At 43.1% G+C, this 20983-nt stretch overlaps 1 protein-coding gene and 1 long non-coding RNA gene across 2 annotated transcripts in view; one reads left to right on the plus strand and one right to left on the minus strand.

Moving 5' to 3' along the window:
* The window catches only part of LOC306926924 (uncharacterized protein), a 97780-nt gene that overhangs the window by 57499 nt on the left and 19298 nt on the right, over positions 1 to 20983 (plus strand). The gene's annotated exons all lie outside the window — the stretch shown is intronic.
* On the minus strand, positions 12366 to 13118 carry LOC306926586. The gene is made up of 3 exons (XR_013790406.1): positions 12885 to 13118; positions 12530 to 12547; positions 12366 to 12427 (listed from the first exon to the last, which is right to left on the minus strand). It is a non-coding gene; the product is annotated as an uncharacterized lncRNA (long non-coding RNA).

Genomic DNA, 20983 nt, shown 5'->3' on the forward strand with positions numbered 1-20983 from the left:
GTGTGTGTGTGTGTGTGTGTGTGTGTGTGTGTGTGTGTGTGCGCGTGCGTGCGTGCATGCGTGTGAGAGAGCGTGTGTATTTACATAATTATCATATGTTCAATGAGCTTTAAAAGCCTAAAATAAGTTGTCAAAATCTGGAGAAAAAGAAAACTGTTTATGGAAATCATTGGAATAGTTTGTTTATTTGTCACAATCCATGTGTAATGGATGGTAATAAGTGCCTCTTATCAATGGGTTACCTAACCGTCCCTAACCCTCTGATCAGTGCCTCTTATCAATGGGTTACCTAACCCTAACCCTCTGATCAGTGCCTCTTATCAGTGGGTTACCTAACCCTAACCCTCTTATCAGTGCCTCTTATCAATGGGTTACCTAACCCTAACCCTCTTATCAGTGCCTCTTATCAATGGGTTACCTAACCCTAACCCTCTTATCAGTGCCTCTTATCAATGGGTTACCTAACCCTAACCCTCTGATCAGTGCCTCTTATCAGTGGGTTACCTAACCCTAACCCTCTTATCAGTGCCTCTTATCAATGGGTTACCTAACCCTAACCCTCTGATCAGTGCCTCTTATCAGTGGGTTACCTAACCCTAACCCTCTTATCAGTGCCTCTTATCAATGGGTTACCTAACCCTAACCCTCTTATCAGTGCCTCTTATCAATGGGTTACCTAACCCTAACCCTCTTATCAGTGCCTCTTATCAATGGGTTACCTAACCCTAACCCTCTGATCAGTGCCTCTTATCAGTGGGTTACCTAACCCTAACCCTCTTATCAGTGCCTCTTATCAATGGGTTACCTAACCCTAACCCTCTGATCAGTGCCTCTTATCAGTGGGTTACCTAACCCTAACCCTCTTATCAGTGCCTCTTATCAATGGGTTACCTAACCCTAACCCTCTGATCAGTGCCTCTTATCAGTGGGTTACCTAACCCTAACCCTCTTATCAGTGCCTCTTATCAATGGGTTACCTAACCCTAACCCTCTGATCAGTGCCTCTTATCAGTGGGTTACCTAACCCTAACCCTCTTATCAGTGCCTCTTATCAATGGGTTACCTAACCCTAACCCTCTGATCAGTGCCTCTTATCAGTGGGTTACCTAACCCTAACCCTCTTATCAGTGCCTCTTATCAATGGGTTACCTAACCCTAACCCTCTGATCAGTGCCTCTTATCAGTGGGTTACCTAACCCTAACCCTCTTATCAGTGCCTCTTATCAATGGGTTACCTAACCCTAACCCTCTGATCAGTGCCTCTTATCAGTGGGTTACCTAACCCTAACCCTCTTATCAGTTTCTCTTATCAATGGGTTACCTAACCCTAACCCTCTTATCAGTGCCTCTTATCAGTGGGTTACCTAACCCTAACCCTCTTATCAGTGCCTCTTATCAGTGGGTTACCTAACCCTAACCCTCTTATCAGTGCCTCTTATCAATGGGTTACCTAACCCTAACCCTCTTATCAGTGCCTCTTATCAATGGGTTACCTAACCCTAACCCTCTTATCAGTGCCTCTTATCAGTGGGTTACCTAACCCTAACCCTCTTATCAGTGCCTCTTATCAATGGGTTACCTAACCCTAACCCTCTTATCAGTGCCTCTTATCAATGGGTTACCTAACCCTAACCCTCTGATCAGTGCCTCTTATCAATGGGTTACCTAACCCTAACCCTCTGATCAATGGGTTACCTAACCCTAACCCTCTGATCAGTGCCTCTTATCAATGGGTTACCTAACCCTAACCCTCTGATCAGTGCCTCTTATCAATGGGTTACCTAACCCTAACCCTCTGATCAATGGGTTACCTAACCCTAACCCTCTGATCAGTGCCTCTTATCAATGGGTTACCTAACCCTAACCCTCTGATCAATGGGTTACCTAACCCTAACCCTCTGATCAGTGCCTCTTATCAATGGGTTACCTAACCCTAACCCTCTGATCAGTGCCTCTTATCAATGGGTTACCTAACCCTAACCCTCTGATCAGTGCCTCTTATCAATGGGTTACCTAACCCTAACCCTCTTATCAGTGCCTCTTATCAATGGGTTACCTAACCCTAACCCTCTTATCAGTGCCTCTTATCAATGGGTTACCTAACCCCAACCCTCTGATCAGTGCCTCTTATCAATGGGTTACCTAACCCTAACCCTCTTATCAGTGCCTCTTATCAATGGGTTACCTAACCCCAACCCTCTGATCAGTGCCTCTTATCAATGGGTTACCTAACCCTAACCCTCTGATCAGTGCCTCTTATCAATGGGTTACCTAACCCTAACCCTCTGATCAGTGCCTCTTATCAGTGGGTTACCTAACCCTAACCCTCTGATCAGTGCCTCTTATCAATGGGTTACCTAACCCTAACCCTCTTATCAGTGCCTCTTATCAATGGGTTACCTAACCCTAACCCTCTTATCAGTGCCTCTTATCAATGGGTTACCTAACCCTAACCCTCTTATCAGTGCCTCTTATCAATGGGTTACCTAACCCTAACCCTCTTATCAGTGCCTCTTATCAATGGGTTACCTAACCCTAACCCTCTTATCAGTGCCTCTTATCAATGGGTTACCTAACCCTAACCCTCTGATCAGTGCCTCTTATCAATGGGTTACCTAACCCTAACCCTCTTATCAGTGCCTCTTATCAATGGGTTACCTAACCCTAACCCTCTTATCAGTGCCTCTTATCAATGGGTTACCTAACCCTAACCCTCTGATCAGTGCCTCTTATCAGTGGGTTACCTAACCCTAACCCTCTTATCAGTGCATCTTATCAGTGGGTTACCTAACCCTAACCCTCTTATCAGTGCATCTTATCAGTGGGTTACCTAACCCTAACCCTCTTATCAGTGCCTCTTATCAATGGGTTACCTAACCCTAACCCTCTTATCAGTGCCTCTTATCAATGGGTTACCTAACCCTAACCCTCTGATCAGTGCCTCTTATCAGTGGGTTACCTAACCCTAACCCTCTTATCAGTGCATCTTATCAGTGGGTTACCTAACCCTAACCCTCTGATCAGTGCCTCTTATCAGTGGGTTACCTAACCCTAACCCTCTTATCAGTGCATCTTATCAGTGGGTTACCTAACCCTAACCCTCTTATCAGTGCATCTTATCAGTGGGTTACCTAACCCTAACCCTCTTATCAGTGCATCTTATCAGTGCCTCTTATCAGTGCATCTCTTATCAGTGCATCTTATCAGTGCATCTTATCAGTGCCTCTTATCAGTGCATCTCTTATCAGTGCCTCTTATCAGTGCCTCTTATCAGTGCATCTCTTATCAGTGCATCTTATCAGTGCATCTCAATGGTTTGCAATGTAGTTTTGTTGATTGCAATGATGTGAAGATGTTTGTGTGTGTGCTGAAATGTAGGTCTATTGTGGACCAGTGATTTGTTGTGCAATTGAAATGGTTGAAGGAATGGAAAAAGCTCCTTTGCCTGATAGCCTGTGACTGAGCAAAATAAAATAAAGCATATTGGCTCATTTAGGGAGTGTTGATCGACAAGCACATTCCAGTTAAACTCACACATAGCGTGTATACAGACACCAGTCTCTAGTGACATTTCAAATAAAATTTATATCAAATTGATCATTGATATTAGGTCATTTTAATTTGTATTTGAAGTTTGATGGATAGGTACAGGCAAGGTATGGAGTTCTGTGTGTAGTGTGTTTAGTGTGGTGTTAATCATTAGCCTGACCTAACTTTAACCCTGCATAATGGCCTTTCTGTGTGGAGTTTTTGAGCAGTGCATAACCGCACCAACTACCAGCTATGTGTGTCTTTCCGTCCCCGTGTATGTATGCATGTATGTATGTATGTATGTATGTATGTATGTATGTATGTATGTATGTATGTATGTATGTATGTATGTATGTATGATAACATTGTCACCCACTTTAACCAAGAAGCCATTTGCCTTGCTGAGATTACTATTAGAGCCAAAGAGAATGGATTCAGTTTTTCCCAGGTGTAAAGATAGTTTGTTATCAGCGAGCCAGGTGCAGATTCTACCGAGTTCAGAGCTGAGGGCATTTTCAACCTGCAGCTTGTCCCTGTCCGAGACCAGCAGTGCTGAGTCATCTGCGAACAGGAACAAGTTGCAGTCACAAGCTGAAGTCATGTCGTTTACATATATTAGGAACAGTAGAGGCCCTAGTATGCTTCCTTGTGGAACGCCACAGCTCACTGGGAGGGGAGGGGACAGTGTTCCGTTCACTTCCACCATCTGTTCTCTCCCCTCCAGGTAGGATTGCATCCAGCTCACTGATGTGCTATCGAAACCAATTGCTTTTAGCTTGTTAACCAGTATGGAGTGGTTCACGGTGTCAAAAGCCTTTTGGAGGACCAGCATGACCATGCCGCAGTATTTGCCAGCATCCACCTCTTGTTTGATGTGGTCGCTCAAATAGAGAAGGCATGTGTCAGTGGAGTGGGATGTTCTGAAGCCAGATTGGAACTCGTACAATAATTTATTAGTGGCAAGATACTTTTCAACCTGTTCATAGACTATGTTTTCCATCACTTTCGAGATGGAACTAAGAATAGAAATAGGGCGGTAGTTGCCGGGGTCTAATTTACTCCCTTTCTTGTGCAAGGGGGTTACTTTGGCCAGTTTGAAATCTTGGGGGACCTGTCCCTGTTTGATGGAGAGGTTTACTATGTGGGTGATGATTGGAGCTATAGAGATGGCTGAGTCTCTGAGAAATTTGGAGGGAATGTTGTCATGGCCTGTGGCCTTGTGGGGTTGGAGGGCACTCAGTTTCTTAATTACCTCATCAGTTGTTACCATAACTAGTTTAAAATCGTCTTTACAAACACCTAGGTTTATGTAGAAGGTTGTAATGTGCTCTACACCAAAGAGCCCAGAGTGGGAGGGCAGTTTGTTAACCAGAGTTGTTGCTATGTTTGTAAAGAAGATATTCAAGTAGTTGGCCACATCAAGGTTGTCAGTGATGAGAGTGTTGTCCGATTTGATGTTTATGTTTGAAAACCTGGTTTTTAGTTTCTGACCATAGCCTAGTTGATTGTTTAGTAGCTTCCAGAGCTCATGCGGATTGTTTTTGTTTTCCTGTGCTTTATCATTGATGAAGTTACTTTTAGCTGATTTGGTCATGGCAGTTACACTGTTTCTTAGCTTGATTCGTTGGGTATTTAGGTTGTTCAAACGAGCTTGGCGAACACTGTCGAAGCGCTTGGCTAGCTTTGACTTGCATTTTAGAAATTCAGAGCATTTTTTGTCTCTGGCTTTCATTGCAGCCAGTATGTCCGAATTCATCCATGGTTCCGAGCGGGTTTTGCCCCTGGTGGTTCTCAAAGGAGCCATGATGTTCAGTACTGATGTATATTTGGTTTTGAAGCCAAGCCAAGCTTCTTCGACAAGTGTGCTTTTAAGCTCATCGGACCAATCCAGACTCTCCAATACTTGGTTAAAGACCTCACTAGAGTAGGTTTTGAGGTCCCTTGATATGACTGTTTTGTGGCAGCCGGTCTTAAGTTTTTGTATAATACTTAAGTTTGGTAATACTAATGAACAGTGCAGTCTGCAGTGGTAATACTAATGAACAGTGCAGTCTGCAGTGGTAATACTAATGAACAGTGCAGTCTGCAGTGGTAATTAATACTAATGAACAGTGCAGTCTGCAGTGGTAATACTAATGAACAGTGCAGTCTGCAGTGGTAATTAATACTAATGAACAGTGCAGTCTGCAGTGGTAATTAATACTAATGAACAGTGCAGTCTGCAGTGGTAATTAATACTAATGAACAGTGCAGTCTGCAGTGGTAATTAATACTAATGAACAGTGCAGTCTGCAGTGGTAATTAATACTAATGAACAGTGCAGTCTGCAGTGGTAATTAATACTAATGAACAGTGCAGTCTGCAGTGGTAATTAATACTAATGAACAGTGCAGTCTGCAGTGGTAATACTAATGAACAGTGCAGTCTGCAGTGGTAATACTAATGAACAGTGCAGTCTGCAGTGGTAATTAATACTAATGAACAGTGCAGTCTGCAGTGGTAATTAATACTAATGAACAGTGCAGTCTGCAGTGGTAATTAATACTAATGAACAGTGCAGTCTGCAGTGGTAATACTAATGAACAGTGCAGTCTGCAGTGGTAAATACTAATGAACAGTGCAGTCTGCAGTGGTAATTAATACTAATGAACAGTGCAGTCTGCAGTGGTAATTAATACTAATGAACAGTGCAGTCTGCAGTGGTAATTAATACTAATGAACAGTGCAGTCTGCAGTGGTAATTAATACTAATGAACAGTGCAGTCTGCAGTGGTAATTAATACTAATGAACAGTGCAGTCTGCAGTGGTAATACTAATGAACAGTGCAGTCTGCAGTGGTAATTAATACTAATGAACAGTGCAGTCTGCAGTGGTAATACTAATGAACAGTGCAGTCTGCAGTGGTAATACTAATGAACAGTGCAGTCTGCAGTGGTAATTAATACTAATGAACAGTGCAGTCTGCAGTGGTAATTAATACTAATGAACAGTGCAGTCTGCAGTGGTAATTAATACTAATGAACAGTGCAGTCTGCAGTGGTAATTAATACTAATGAACAGTGCAGTCTGCAGTGGTAATTAATACTAATGAACAGTGCAGTCTGCAGTGGTAATTAATACTAATGAACAGTGCAGTCTGCAGTGGTAATTAATACTAATGAACAGTGCAGTCTGCAGTGGTAATTAATACTAATGAACAGTGCAGTCTGCAGTGGTAATTAATACTAATGAACAGTGCAGTCTGCAGTGGTAATACTAATGAACAGTGCAGTCTGCAGTGGTAATACTAATGAACAGTGCAGTCTGCAGTGGTAATTAATACTAATGAACAGTGCAGTCTGCAGTGGTAATTAATACTAATGAACAGTGCAGTCTGCAGTGGTAATTAATACTAATGAACAGTGCAGTCTGCAGTGGTAATACTAATGAACAGTGCAGTCTGCAGTGGTAAATACTAATGAACAGTGCAGTCTGCAGTGGTAATTAATACTAATGAACAGTGCAGTCTGCAGTGGTAATTAATACTAATGAACAGTGCAGTCTGCAGTGGTAATTAATACTAATGAACAGTGCAGTCTGCAGTGGTAATTAATACTAATGAACAGTGCAGTCTGCAGTGGTAATTAATACTAATGAACAGTGCAGTCTGCAGTGGTAATACTAATGAACAGTGCAGTCTGCAGTGGTAATTAATACTAATGAACAGTGCAGTCTGCAGTGGTAATACTAATGAACAGTGCAGTCTGCAGTGGTAATACTAATGAACAGTGCAGTCTGCAGTGGTAATTAATACTAATGAACAGTGCAGTCTGCAGTGGTAATTAATACTAATGAACAGTGCAGTCTGCAGTGGTAATTAATACTAATGAACAGTGCAGTCTGCAGTGGTAATTAATACTAATGAACAGTGCAGTCTGCAGTGGTAATTAATACTAATGAACAGTGCAGTCTGCAGTGGTAATTAATACTAATGAACAGTGCAGTCTGCAGTGGTAATTAATACTAATGAACAGTGCAGTCTGCAGTGGTAATTAATACTAATGAACAGTGCAGTCTGCAGTGGTAATTAATACTAATGAACAGTGCAGTCTGCAGTGGTAATACTAATGAACAGTGCAGTCTGCAGTGGTAATTAATACTAATGAACAGTGCAGTCTGCAGTGGTAATACTAATGAACAGTGCAGTCTGCAGTGGTAATTAATACTAATGAACAGTGCAGTCTGCAGTGGTAATTAATACTAATGAACAGTGCAGTCTGCAGTGGTAATTAATACTAATGAACAGTGCAGTCTGCAGTGGTAATTAATACTAATGAACAGTGCAGTCTGCAGTGGTAATTAATACTAATGAACAGTGCAGTCTGCAGTGGTAATTAATACTAATGAACAGTGCAGTCTGCAGTGGTAATTAATACTAATGAACAGTGCAGTCTGCAGTGGTAATTAATACTAATGAACAGTGCAGTCTGCAGTGGTAATACTAATGAACAGTGCAGTCTGCAGTGGTAATTAATACTAATGAACAGTGCAGTCTGCAGTGGTAATTAATACTAATGAACAGTGCAGTCTGCAGTGGTAATTAATACTAATGAACAGTGCAGTCTGCAGTGGTAATTAATACTAATGAACAGTGCAGTCTGCAGTGGTAAATACTAATGAACAGTGCAGTCTGCAGTGGTAATTAATACTAATGAACAGTGCAGTCTGCAGTGGTAATACTAATGAACAGTGCAGTCTGCAGTGGTAATTAATACTAATGAACAGTGCAGTCTGCAGTGGTAATACTAATGAACAGTGCAGTCTGCAGTGGTAAATACTAATGAACAGTGCAGTCTGCAGTGGTAATACTAATGAACAGTGCAGTCTGCAGTGGTAATACTAATGAACAGTGCAGTCTGCAGTGGTAATTAATACTAATGAACAGTGCAGTCTGCAGTGGTAATTAATACTAATGAACAGTGCAGTCTGCAGTGGTAATACTAATGAACAGTGCAGTCTGCAGTGGTAATTAATACTAATGAACAGTGCAGTCTGCAGTGGTAATACTAATGAACAGTGCAGTCTGCAGTGGTAATTAATACTAATGAACAGTGCAGTCTGCAGTGGTAATACTAATGAACAGTGCAGTCTGCAGTGGTAATACTAATGAACAGTGCAGTCTGCAGTGGTAATACTAATGAACAGTGCAGTCTGCAGTGGTAATACTAATGAACAGTACAGTCTGCAGTGGTAATTAATACTAATGAACAGTGCAGTCTGCAGTGGTAATACTAATGAACAGTACAGTCTGCAGTGGTAATTAATACTAATGAACAGTGCAGTCTGCAGTGGTAATACTAATGAACAGTGCAGTCTGCAGTGGTAATTAATACTAATGAACAGTGCAGTCTGCAGTGGTAATTAATACTAATGAACAGTGCAGTCTGCAGTGGTAATTAATACTAATGAACAGTGCAGTCTGCAGTGGTAATTAATACTAATGAACAGTGCAGTCTGCAGTGGTAATTAATACTAATGAACAGTGCAGTCTGCAGTGGTAATACTAATGAACAGTGCAGTCTGCAGTGGTAATTAATACTAATGAACAGTGCAGTCTGCAGTGGTAATACTAATGAACAGTGCAGTCTGCAGTGGTAATACTAATGAACAGTGCAGTCTGCAGTGGTAATTAATACTAATGAACAGTGCAGTCTGCAGTGGTAATTAATACTAATGAACAGTGCAGTCTGCAGTGGTAATACTAATGAACAGTGCAGTCTGCAGTGGTAATACTAATGAACAGTGCAGTCTGCAGTGGTAATTAATACTAATGAACAGTGCAGTCTGCAGTGGTAATTAATACTAATGAACAGTGCAGTCTGCAGTGGTAATTAATACTAATGAACAGTGCAGTCTGCAGTGGTAATACTAATGAACAGTGCAGTCTGCAGTGGTAATACTAATGAACAGTGCAGTCTGCAGTGGTAATTAATACTAATGAACAGTGCAGTCTGCAGTGGTAATACTAATGAACAGTGCAGTCTGCAGTGGTAATTAATACTAATGAACAGTGCAGTCTGCAGTGGTCATTAATACTAATGAACAGTGCAGTCTGCAGTGGTAATTAATACTAATGAACAGTGCAGTCTGCAGTGGTAATTAATACTAATGAACAGTGCAGTCTGCAGTGGTAATTAATACTAATGAACAGTGCAGTCTGCAGTGGTAATACTAATGAACAGTGCAGTCTGCAGTGGTAAATACTAATGAACAGTGCAGTCTGCAGTGGTAATTAATACTAATGAACAGTGCAGTCTGCAGTGGTAATTAATACTAATGAACAGTGCAGTCTGCAGTGGTAATTAATACTAATGAACAGTGCAGTCTGCAGTGGTAATACTAATGAACAGTGCAGTCTGCAGTGGTAATTAATACTAATGAACAGTGCAGTCTGCAGTGGTAATTAATACTAATGAACAGTGCAGTCTGCAGTGGTAATTAATACTAATGAACAGTGCAGTCTGCAGTGGTAATACTAATGAACAGTGCAGTCTGCAGTGGTAATACTAATGAACAGTGCAGTCTGCAGTGGTAATACTAATGAACAGTGCAGTCTGCAGTGGTAATTAATACTAATGAACAGTGCAGTCTGCAGTGGTAATTAATACTAATGAACAGTGCAGTCTGCAGTGGTAATTAATACTAATGAACAGTGCAGTCTGCAGTTGTAATACTAATGAACAGTGCAGTCTGCAGTGGTAATTAATACTAATGAACAGTGCAGTCTGCAGTGGTAATTAATACTAATGAACAGTGCAGTCTGCAGTGGTAATTAATACTAATGAACAGTGCAGTCTGCAGTGGTAATTAATACTAATGAACAGTGCAGTCTGCAGTGGTCATTAATACTAATGAACAGTGCAGTCTGCAGTGGTACTAATGAAATGAAATGAAATGAAATCTATATTTACCCAGGGTATCTGGGCTAAGCTCAAGAACTTGTTTCCAGCCAGGCCCTGCTCATAGAACACATTTCATCGTAGTGGTTGATGCCTTGTTCAAGGGCATTTCAGCGGTGGTAATTTTAATGTGTCGGACGGCTGGTTCGAACTGGGAACCTTCCGGTATCTAGACCGCGCCGCTATCCGTTCGGCCACCGCTGCCGCTGCCTACTAATGAACAGTGCAGTCTGCAGTGGTAATTAAAAGAAAACCCAAAAAGTGTCCATTGGCGAGTACAATAAAAAGCAGACAAGTGACATGTGCTCAGCAAAAGCAGCACAAGAACCCCGCCGTAGGAATGTCTTTAGAGCTCAGGGTCTTGACAACTATCATTCACCTTGTTCCCTCTGGGATCGAGCTGGTTTCACCTTGTTCCCTCTGGGATCGAGCTGGTTTCACCTTGTTCCCTCTGGGATCGAGCTGGTTTCACCTTGTTCCCTCTGGGATCGAGCTGGTTTCACCTTGTTCCCTGGGATCGAGCTGGTTTCACCTTGTTCCCTCTGGGATCGAGCTGGTTTCACCTTGTTCCCTCTGGGATCGAGCTGGTTTCACCTTGTTCCCTCTGGGATCGAGCTGGTTTCACCTTGTTCCCTCTGGGATCGAGCTGGTTTCACCTTGTTCCCTCTGGGATCGAGCTGGTTTCACCTTGTTCCCTCTGGGATCGAGCTGGTTTCACCTTGTTCCCTCTGGGATCGAGCTGGTTTCACCTTGTTCCCTCTGGGATCGAGCTGGTTTCACCTTGTTCCCTCTGGGATCGAGCTGGTTTCACCTTGTTCCCTCTGGGATCGAGCTGGTTTCACCTTGTTCCCTCTGGGATCGAGCTGGTTTCACCTTGTTCCCTCTGGGATCGAGCTGGTTTCACCTTGTTCCCTCTGGGATCGAGCTGGTTTCACCTTGTTCCCTCTGGGATCGAGCTGGTTTCACCTTGTTCCCTCTGGGATCGAGCTGGTTTCACCTTGTTCCCTCTGGGATCGAGCTGGTTTCACCTTGTTCCCTCTGGGAGCGAGCTGGTTTCACCTTGTTCCCTCTGGGATCGAGCTGGTTTCACCTTGTTCCCTCTGGGAGCGAGCTGGTTTCACCTTGTTCCCTGGGAGCGAGCTGGTTTCACCTTGTTCCCTGGGGATCGAGCTGGTTTATTCACCTTGTTCCCTCTGGGATCGAGCTGGTTTCACCTTGTTCCCTGGGATCGAGCTGGTTTCACCTTGTTCCCTGGGATCGAGCTGGTTTCACCTTGTTCCCTGGGATCGAGCTGGTTTCACCTTGTTCCCTGGGATCGAGCTGGTTTCACCTTGTTCCCTGGGATCGAGCTGGTTTCACCTTGTTCCCTGGGAGCGAGCTGGTTTCACCTTGTTCCCTGGGGATCGAGCTGGTTTATTCACCTTGTTCCCTCTGGGATCGAGCTGGTTTCACCTTGTTCCCTGGGATCGAGCTGGTTTCACCTTGTTCCCTGGGATCGAGCTGGTTTCACCTTGTTCCCTGGGATCGAGCTGGTTTCACCTTGTTCCCTGGGATCGAGCTGGTTTCACCTTGTTCCCTGGGATCGAGCTGGTTTCACCTTGTTCCCTGGGATCGAGCTGGTTTCACAACGTGCTCCTGTTCCCTGGGATCGAGCTGGTTTCACAACGTGCTCCTTATCATTCACCTTGTTCCCTGGGGATCGAGCTGGTTTCACAACGTACTCCTGTTCCCTGGGATCGAGCTGGTTTCACCTTGTTCCCTGGGATCGAGCTGGTTTCACAACGTGCTCCTTAAGTTCCTCTCCGATGGCCTTCAACTCTATCATTCACCTTGTTCCCTGGGATCGAGCTGGTTTCACAACGTGCTCCTTAAGTTCCTCTCCGATGGCCTTCAACTCCCTCCATTTCTTTGGGGAACGATGGTAGAGAGAGTACAGTCTTGCCAAGAGGTCATCAATCTTGGTAAAAGAAAAACAGAAATAAAGGCATTTATTAAACTGCATTACACATTTTGATTTGATATTTTCCAGACATAGTAAGTAAAAGAAACCACACAGTACCTGTTCAAAGTATGTGCCCTTGAAGGCTTCCTTCAGGGACAGCTCCAGTCTGTGGGCAACACAATGCACCCGCACCCTAACCCTAACCCTAACCCGCACCCTAACCCTAACCCTTCAGGGACAGCTCCAGTCTGTGGGCAACACAATGCACTTTGAAGGCTTCCTTCAGGGACAGCTCCAGTCTGTGGGCAACACAATGCACTTTGAAGGCTTCCTTCAGGGACAGCTCCAGTCTGTGGGCAACACAATGCACTTTGAAGGCTTCCTTCAGGGACAGCTCCAGTCTGTGGGCAACACAATGCACTTTGAAGGCTTCCTTCAGGGACAGCTCCAGTCTGTGGGCAACACAATGCACTTTGAAGGCTTCCTTCAGGGACAGCTCCAGTCTGTGGGCAACACAATGCACTTTCAGCATCCATGGCACAGATCCCTGTAGTTTGGTGAGGACACCATTTGTCTTTCCAAAGTTGACGGATGCACCATCAGCTGCTGTTGCAGTCAAGCAGCCACCTAGATCCAGGTCGTTTTCTGCACACTTCTGCATTATGGCTTCATAGACCCCACCAGCATCACATGTCTCTGGCTCTGCAATACTTATAAAACAACAAATGGAGCACAAAGACAGACGTTGAAAATTAGTTTTTTAATACATTAACTTTATTAAAATCACCACAACCTATACTGCATCATGACAACCGCTCTCTACTCCCATGCCTTTTACATAAGCTTGCATGTGGAGAAAAGGACATAAACAGAGACTATGGGCTATATCTTGCGCCACTCCTTAACCCTAAACGGTACCGAGACGACTCGCCCCTTTTCCAACTCGCCCTCGCGAAAAGTGAAGACGGCTCGCCACAGAATTTCGAAACGTGAAGACGGCTCGCCAAAGAATTTCGAAAAGTGATGACGGCTACTTGAAATTATATGCACTCATGTTTACATAATGTTATCCAGTAACATTCGTTTTTGCATGTCATGGTATGGAGTTGCTTATTTCATTGTTTAGCTGGGGACCTGGAGCCTGTGAAATCTTTCACAGACTTACAGTGCCACCAACAGGTGGATTTTTGAAAATGAATGAAGGCAATTTACGTGGAATCTTTCACAGACTTTCATACTAGTCTACTACTACTAGCCATATGCACTCATGTTTATGTTGCATGTTATATGCACTCATGTTTATGTTGCATGTCATGGTAGGCCTAGCTGCAATTTTGTTGTTGTACTAATATACATAATAATAATATAGGCCTACCTGCAATTTTTCTACCTGCAATTTTTCAGCAGGTGGCACTAAAGTTCTTGTTGCTGGGCCATTCTGTAGATGGTCTGGAATGTAGCCTACAGAATGCAAATGCTCCAACCTCAATACAGATCCATATAGTCCTATAGATTACAGGAATTTAATACCCGACTATGATGGCCTGCCAGACACCTTTGATGATGGGCCATGATGATGGGCCATTATGTAGAACAGAATCCCAGAATTCCATGCCAGACACCTTTGATGATGGGCCATTCTGTAGAATTCTGTAGAACATTCCTGAACCACTGTGGAGTCTCCTTGTGGAGTGGAGGGGAAGTTGATATTTTAGTTTGTGACAACAGGAATGTAAAGCCTTAGACTACATAGCTACATAGTTATGCTTAATGTAGTCATGTGTATGACTAATTGTAAGTTACGCCGTTTCCAGCGAAAGAACACTAAGCAGACAGAGTCCAACCTTGCCCAGTTATGGAAGGACTTTGAAAGGGGCAACTTAACCGTTCCACAGTTGCTGAGGAGGGCAACTAAAGTGCATGTCCCAGTGCCCACTGTCACTGTCCCAGTGACCACTACGTGACACTGAAGACCATTTCCGTTACCTTTTTGCTGGACTTTGAAACTAACACTAGTTTTTGCTGCTAGTATTGAAGTAGCATTGTATATATATTTTTGTTCAACTTTTTTTGCTGCTAGTATTGAAGTAGCGTTGTGTATATATATTTTTGTTCAACTTTTTTTCTTCTAGTATTGAAGAAGCGTTGTATATATGTTTTTTGTTCAACTATTTTTTTAAGTGGCATCTGTATATATTATTTCTCTCAAATAAATGGTTACATTCCTACAGTTGATCTGTTGTTGTTGTTCTTGTTGTAGTAACGACCCAGCACACTCACATTCCTACAGTTGATCTGTTGTTGTTGTTCTTGTTGTAGTAACGACCCAGCACACAAGAGGCTGATGACCCCCCTTGGGCCCCCTCCACTCTCACTATAACTAGACACATACCCCCCCCCCCCCTCTCTCTCTGTTTAAAAGTACAGGAAAAATCTCAAAGTACATGTACAAATATAGTACAGGTAAAAATCTCTCTCTCTCTCTCTGTTTAAAAGTAGGCTACTATTGTGAATCAGTGGACCATGACAGCTTAAACACAACTCTTCTTTACTTTCAAAACTCAGAGTCAATAATAAGGCAAAGCAACATCATCACACATCATGTTGTATGTCAAGACTGAAGTAGTCGATCCCAGATAATCCCCCCAATCATCACAAACAACACAGGAATATGCAAGAGCGCAGCACAATCAAACAGCTGTCAGTGAGACATAACAGCTACATGTAAAAAATCTCTCTCTCTCTTTGTTGGGGCGACTTCTCCGGACTTTTGGGCGAATTCTCCGGACTTTCGGGGGCGAATTCTCCGCGCGTTGGGGCGACCGATCTTCCCGTTGGGGCGACCGCTCTTCCCGTTGAGGCGACCGATCTTCGCCGCTTTGGGCGAGTTGGAAAAGGGGCGAGCCGTCTCGTATTCCCCTAAACTAATTTGCCATTTTTTCCTATTTTAAATACACTTTTAAAATAGTTCAAATAGCCGATCTACAAGCTCACAATGTCTCACTGTAGATCGGCTAGTTGAACTATTTTCAAAATAGTAAAAAATGGCAAATATGTTTAGGGATAAGGGTGGCGCAAGATGGAGCCCTACAACTCTACATTCTTCTTACCCAAGTAGGCTGATTCTTGGGGAGCCATTTTCAACAAACTTGATGCGTATGACTTCTTTTTCTGAAGTGCCTTTGTCTGTGCTTCCATCAAACAATAAGGAGCAATAGAAAGGTTCACATTTCTTAACTGCTTGAAACTGGTCTCTGATGCTTCCAGCAATGTGTTGAATAAATATACGGCATGCCTTAGAATTGTGATAGGTGATCCCCAGCTCCACCCCATGCTTGCGTTCCACAGAGACTAAAGTCTTGAACAGACTAAAGGGTTGCTCAGTGTAGGCAACAGTGTAAGCAATATCAAATAATTTGCGCATCTTCGTCTCAGTTCTCTCATGAAGTTTCTGGAGCTGTGAAACTGTAGTTGAATTACTTGGAGTCTTGTTTGCTTGGTTGCATGCTGTCATGTGAGATTTTGAATTATTATGTGATTTGTCTTTTTTAATGTTTGTGGATCCAGTTATGTAAGAATCTGAGCAAATTTGAAGTTGTGGCTCTTTTGTGGTGCGCTCTTTATAGTATTTCCTACACATGGAACACCACAACTTAGTAACATATCCTTTCTTGTCCTTCTCAAAGAGCAGCCAATCATATCCCCATGACTCTACAGTTGTGGCAGTTGTCTTTCTTGTCCGTCTTACATTGTCTCCTCCAGCATGTTTTCCTTCACTCTCCTCTCTGTGTCTTTCATCGTCTTCATGTTCTCTCTCATCTCTGTGTATTTGTCTTATATCATCTACTCTGGCATGTTCTCCTCTTTCATTGTCTTCATTTTCTCCTCTCTCATCTCTGTGTCTTTGTCTTACATCATCTACTCTGGCATGTTCTCTTTCATGGTCTTCATTTTCTCCTCTCTCATCTCTGTGTCTTTGTCTTACATCGCCTCCTCTGGCATGTTCTTCTCTCTCATCTCTGTGTCTTTCATTGTCTCTATGTTCTTCTGTCTCATCTCTATGACTGTCTCTTTGTCTTACTTTGTCTCCTCCTTCATATCCTGCTGGTTCATTTTCTCCTCTGGCCTGTTCTCTCTCATCTCTGCCTCGTAGTCTTACATTTTCTCCTATGGCCTGCTCTCCTCGTTCATATCCGTGGCTTGCTTCATTTTCGCCCCAATCCTCTCCATGTAGTAATAATACTTGTTCACCTGTCTTTGTGATTCTCTGTCGTTTGTTCTTTGGTTCTTCTGTGTATTTCTGGTCTGGTCTGTGATTCTGTGTCTTTCTGGTCTGGTCTGTGATTCTGTGTATTTCTGGTCTGGTCTGTGATTCTCTGTTTGTACTCTGGTTCTTCTGTACTCTTCCTGGAAAATATTGACACAATATGCAATACAACTGGGTAAATAATAATAAAGCTTTATTTAAGAACAAGTCAAAGTGCTTAAGAGAAACATATAGAGAACTAGAAAAAGTGCCCTTCTGGGCACAGGTCTCCACCAGGAGGATAGGATTGTGTGTGATGTTTGGCAAAATGTTTAGGAGTAATATAAACGTGTGTGTGTGTGTGTGTGTGTGTGTGTGTGTGTGTGTGTGTGTGTGTGTGTGTGTGTGTGTGTGTGTGTGTGTGTGTGTGTGTGTGTGTGTGTGAGACGCGACTTGGCCTGTTGTAGCGCCACCATGAGGCTGATTTGAAAACTGTCAAGTGGCATTTCTTCCTCAACCTAGTAGTGGGGATAGGCATGCACAGTTTCACCGCAATCGGACGCTGCGTTGCGGAGTTGTGGCAATTTGTACAAAACGGGTACAAAACGGGCTACTCCTGAAAACTTTAGAAGCCAATCGTAGGCAATCAGGATGGATAATTAAGAGAAATCAAACAAATCACATGATCACATGACTATGGAGAGCATGTGTACCGATTTGCGTGAAATTTGGATAAAATCTGAAGGAGTAATATTAGAAAATGTGTTTTACATATGTCGGCCTCCTGGTGGCGCTATAAAGAGCAGATGTGAAAAATTCCAGGCAAAGGTTTTTCCTTGGCCTCTAGGGAGTGTGCATACATGGTTTTACACAGATCGGTGCAGTTATAGGTAAAACACAAATCGTTATAGCGCCACCATGAGGCTGAGTTGAAAATATTCAAGTGGCATTTCTTCCTCGACCTAGTGGGAATGTGCGTGCAAATTTTCACGGAAATCACACCATGTGTTCATGATTTGCAGCATTTTGTTTGAAACGGAGCACTCCTGCGAACTTTGGAAGCCAATCTTAGCCAATCAGGATGGAGTCTGAAAAATCTGAAAAACCCGTTTCGTTGAATGGCTCTAGAGAGACTGTGCCAATTTGCGTAATGTTTGGACAAAATCTGTAGGTGTACTATCAAAACATTTGTTTTGCACAAAGCGGCCTCCTGGTGGCGCTATAACAGGCCAATGTGAAAACTTTGGGGCAGAGGTTCAGCTCTGGCATTCAGGGAGTGTGTGTGCAGAGTATGGCTGCGATCAAGCCAACGGTGCCAGAGATTAGCTGTTCACAGACGGACACACGGACGGACACACGGACGGACGGAGTGCAAAACATACTCTCTCCCCATGCCTTCGGCCTGGTGGAGACAAAAACATAAGTAAAGACAGCTAATAGCAAATACATTAAATGGTTTCACTGTAAAATAACTGACTTGCATGCATTTTGGTGCATTCTTAGTAGCTAACTCTTTTTGCTTTTGGAATCATAATTTCCTCACCTTCTGAAAAAACTGTCCAATGTTTTGCAGTTTTTTGCTGCATTCTGAATATTCTTCTGCACACATAGATCCCTCCAACGCTTGGACGGCATGCCTGTAGCTGAGAGTCAAATGAAAGTAACATTCATTTCTAACAAGCCTACCTAACACATAAAAGTGTTACAACGATGTTAATTCATCACATTCATTCCTACCATAATCATATATTCTTTCAGGCACATTTTAAAACGGATATTTACATTTGTACACCAAACTAACACCTAATGAATGAGGATGCACTCTGCACTATCATTGATTGAATACTTTATTAGAAGTTTGCACAGGAAAAGTACAGGACAGTAGACTACTGTTCAGATACAATGTCTACTAATAGGATTTAAACCCAAGCATTCATGAGAATGTACATGTGAAAAGGAGACCGCTGCGTTGATTTCTCTGAATCTGTTTGACACAATTCTGGGAAGCCATCGGCAAAAATGCGTGACTACATTTTTGACATAAGTCAAATAAACGAACACAGTTGATTTTAAATAAATTGTACTGTACCATTTATATTGTTGCGGGACGTCAACAAGGGGTAACTTCAGTGTCTACGTGCAGGAGGAAGGAATGTCCAGGACGAGGAATAACACATTAACTTCTTTATGTATCAGAATGGCAGTAGTTATTACAGGCTTTTCCGTGCGCTCTAGCTTCGGTGCAGAGGAACGTAGGTCCACACCAAAACCAGCAAGCGTCACAATCACACTGAATGAACCGGAAAGGTAAATCTCTCCCCACATACATGTACCCGCCCCGTCCCGCCCCCACATACACGTAATTCCGTTATCAAGGTGAGATTATATAAGGAATACGAGATACTCACTTATGCTGCAACAATAACTATAAGCTAATAATAAGAACAATATGAGGCATAGGAACCATCATAGCACCAGCATTACACTGCCCCCCTTTTTCAAGCATGCCGAGTCCCTTCGGCTCCAACTTAATAATCAACAATAACATCAGCATGAAATCAGCACTGAACATCCTTAAATCAGCCTTAAACCTTAAACCTTAAATCAGCACTGAACATCCTTAAATCAGCCTTAAACCTTAAACCTTAAATCAGCACTGAACATCCTTAAATCAGCCTTAAACCTTAAACCTTAAATCAGCACTGAACATCCAAACTGAACATCCAAACTGAACATCCAAACTTACAAAATCAGAATCAACACCACAATTGAATAATCAGTTACAAAATCAAAACTTGTGAATCACCCATTGTAGGAGCCATCTTATCTGTTTTTCACATATTTGTGACTAAATGGCGCCCCCACTGGTTGCCTTAGAAAATGGCACCATGGTTCCCTTTAATTAAGCCACAGGCCCACAGCTGTGGGTGGAAAGACGCCAGTAGAGATACAGCTCACAGCTCGCAGCTCGCACAATACAGCGCAGTTTAAGAAAGAAAGAAAGAAAGAAAGAAAGAAAGAAAGAAAGAAAGAAAGAAAGAAAGAAAGAAAGAAAGGAAAGATAGAAAAGAGAAAAATAGCCTACTTTATTATTTGTTTATTGAACCCTGGGCCTGTTTTGAGACCCTTTGTTTAGTTTGTCTGGAGTCTGTTCTTGTTTTGTTTTCTCCGTTTTTATTTTGAAACCCATTACACTCACACAACACAAACTCCTGCCATAATATCAACCTGTTGCAGCCATCATTAATCACCATCGACAAACAACTGAAACAAGTGAGTAAACAACAAGACGCCCAAGTCCCAAAATGTGAGCACGTTAAACCGTATCTCTGGTGTAACAAGAAAGGCATATTGGCCCTACACCCATATTAAACTGTTTCTGTGGCATTTCTTGTTTACAGTCATTTAACGTTCCTGACACCAAGCTGAGGTCTGCATCTCTCAGCCCTTTAGAGTCTTTCTTGTAGGTGGCCTTTGGGTGTTTTTAGGGTGGTCTGTCTGCACGAGGATCCAATCCAGTTGACATGGATGTGGTGCATTGGGGGGTTGTTCAGGGGGTCTGACTGGGTGCTTCAGCTGATCATGGTGCATGCCTTTCCATCCACATGGAGTCAGGATCTGAGCTTGTAGGTTGTGTGTTGTCTTCCATCCAGCTTGAGCCGTGTGGGGGCTATAAGTCTTTTCCATGAGCACGTGTGCCACTGAGATCTTCTTCCCATCGCCTCCGACAACCTGGGAAGGCACTGGCTCTTTGCCAATAAACACCTGTCGACCAGGAACAATTGTCACATCAGCAGCTTGCATTGCATCAAGGCCCAGGAGAAGAGAGTCATGGATCTGGCCAACAAAGACCTTCCTGTTTAGTTTCTGGCTCCCTGTCTCCAGGGTCACCTCCAATTCACCCAGAGCAGACATACTGCTTCCAACTCCAACATTATTGAGAGAGGTCTCACTGAGAGGTTTCTGTGCTGCTATGGGGAGCTTGAAGTAAACCTCATCAGATGTGACTGTGGCTTCTGCACCAGTATCCACAACTGCCTGCACCGGTAGGCCATTCACTGTCATTTCAATTTGCAAGCTGGGACCCGTTTTGGTCAGGCGTCCTATCTGCGGGGTGAAAGACTCTGGCTTACTTTTCATGGGGCTGTACTTGCCGTGATCTGGTCCAGGTGACCTTGAACACTCTCTCATGAGGTGCCCTGCTTCTCCACAACGGAAACAGGTGAATTTACTTGGACTGGGTGAACGCATCCTCATGTTTTGAGGGGGCACTTGACGTTCCAGTCCCCTTCCCCTCTCCTGATCCATGGACCCCACTCCCCCAC

The sequence above is a fragment of the Electrona antarctica genome (assembly GCF_951216825.1).
Source record: "Electrona antarctica genome assembly, chromosome: 7".
Taxonomy (NCBI): Eukaryota; Metazoa; Chordata; class Actinopteri; order Myctophiformes; family Myctophidae; genus Electrona; species Electrona antarctica.